Raw genomic sequence first — 2,180 nt, forward strand, 5'->3', positions numbered from 1 at the left:
TAGGATTACTAACGAAGTTAACTACGAATTATACTATCTAGATAAAGGAGCGTATATATATAATGCTAGTCTAGACTATAGACTTACTTAGACTAGACTTATAGTCTATAGTCCTCTATAGTCTATCCCTTATTACGTAACGTAGCCTCGTTCTTCATCGGCTAACTTCCTTGTTTTATCTAAGTACGAGTAGCTTATCCTTAGCGACCCTTCTAGTGACCTAGTTCGTAATACTTCTCTATTTTCGTACGACTAAAGACGTCTAAGAAATAGTAGTACTATTAAGGAAGCTTTATACGTAGATTAGTAGGCGTCTTTACTCTAAGTACTTTTTTAATATTCGCTATCGTCGCCGAGAATACCTAGGTCTTCGTACGCTTCTTACTTCTCTAAGCTAGTAGACTAAATACTACGACGAAGACCTAGCTATAGTTTAAGGGCGTATATAGTTTTCGTAGTATATTATAGATCTTTAGATCGAAATAGCCTATTAAGAGAAAATCGTTCGCGGCGCTAAAACGTACGTCGTTCTTCTTTATCTAGAGTAGCCTAAAAATAATTTCGTACGCTAGGTTCGAAATAATATAAAAGAACGCTATTTCCTTATAGCTATTAATATCGACTTTAACCTTCGCTACTTTAAAGATTTTAGATCGTATAAAGGAGTCGAATTTAGAAATCGAACGAGAAGTAATAGAAATATACTTAAAAGAATAGCGAGAAGCGAAGCGAGAATTAATTAAACTATACGATAAATAACTAGAATTAATTAGAGTCGATATATAATATTACTTATTTAAAAGTAATAAAACTATAAAGAATTAGTTATCTATCGAGAGCTAAAAAGCCTTCTATTTCTTCTTCGTCTTCTTTATACGCTTCTATCGACGACTTCTAGTAGGAGCTATTCTTTTAATAATTCCTTATTATCGTCTATAGTCTCTAGTACTACTACTTTCCTCTTCGTCTTAAGTCGTACGACGGAAAGGAGAAGCTATTTAACGATAAAGTAACTTCGTTAGTCGTAGCGAAGATACGCTCTAAGCTCCTTTCTCTAGTTAAGTATCGTTTACGATACCTATAAAGCTTTCTATAGTCTCGCTAAGGACGCTATAGCTTATATCGATAACGTTTAATCTATCTTATCTTTCGTACGACTAATGTAAGAATATAAGTAACTTAACGAGAACACTAAGATAATCGATTAATTACTATATAGTCCTTAGAATATCGACTATAAGAACTTAAGGAGTCTAAAAACCTCGTATACGATCCGTATAGCCCCTAAGGTCTTATATACTAGGCCCCTTAGTATTTTAGGACTAGTCTTAGTATAGAATAGGTACTTCTAGGGTCTACCGTAGTCCTATTTCGTAATAATTACTCTCCTCCCCCGAAGTATATTCGTCCTCGAGTATAGGAGTAGTAGGTAAGAAGTAGCGTTCTAGTATAGCGCTATATACGTTCTATATTAATATTAGAAAAAACGTAATATATTTTCCTAATCTTAGGGTCGCTCCTAATCCTAATTTATTCTACTCTTAGAGATTATCTCGTATTTACTTTAGTTTACCTAATCCTAGCGAAACTTCGCGTACTTCTCGTACTCTAGTATAGTATATATAGTAAGCTATACCTATAAGGCTAAACTTTTTAATTATTTAGTCCTCGCTATCTAATCTTCGTTAAGGTCTTAGCGATTAGTCCCTAAGTAAGGAGTATATTAACCTCCTTCTACCTTATCTTTCTTCTTCTTTTTTTTTATATTTCTTATTCCTTAAGACCCCCTCCCTTAGTAAGTCCTATAGTTAGCCCTCTACTTTTTCCCTACTAATAGTATACTAGCTACTTATCTTCTTATCTCTATCTAAAATTTCTATATAAGTTTCTATTTTTTTCTAGGATAGTTAAAGTTAACCTAGTATACTAATCGTACTTATCTAGTATACTTCCTAGTCGAGCCTTCGTTCTATTAATTTAAGGGAATATTAGTAATAAGATTACCGAGTATATTTATATAAAATATATAAGATCCTTAGGAAGGAATAACTAAGTATTACTTAATAAGGGTAAGCTTACTCTTTTTATACTAAATATATACTAACTCTATTTTAAATAGAGAGATTTAATATAAGATTAAGAATAGGAAATATACTTAGTATAGAATCTAGGGTTATACT

The sequence above is a fragment of the Exophiala aquamarina genome (assembly GCF_000709125.1).
Source record: "Exophiala aquamarina CBS 119918 chromosome Unknown aczIA-supercont1.18, whole genome shotgun sequence".
In the NCBI taxonomy this organism is placed as follows: domain Eukaryota; kingdom Fungi; phylum Ascomycota; class Eurotiomycetes; order Chaetothyriales; family Herpotrichiellaceae; genus Exophiala; species Exophiala aquamarina.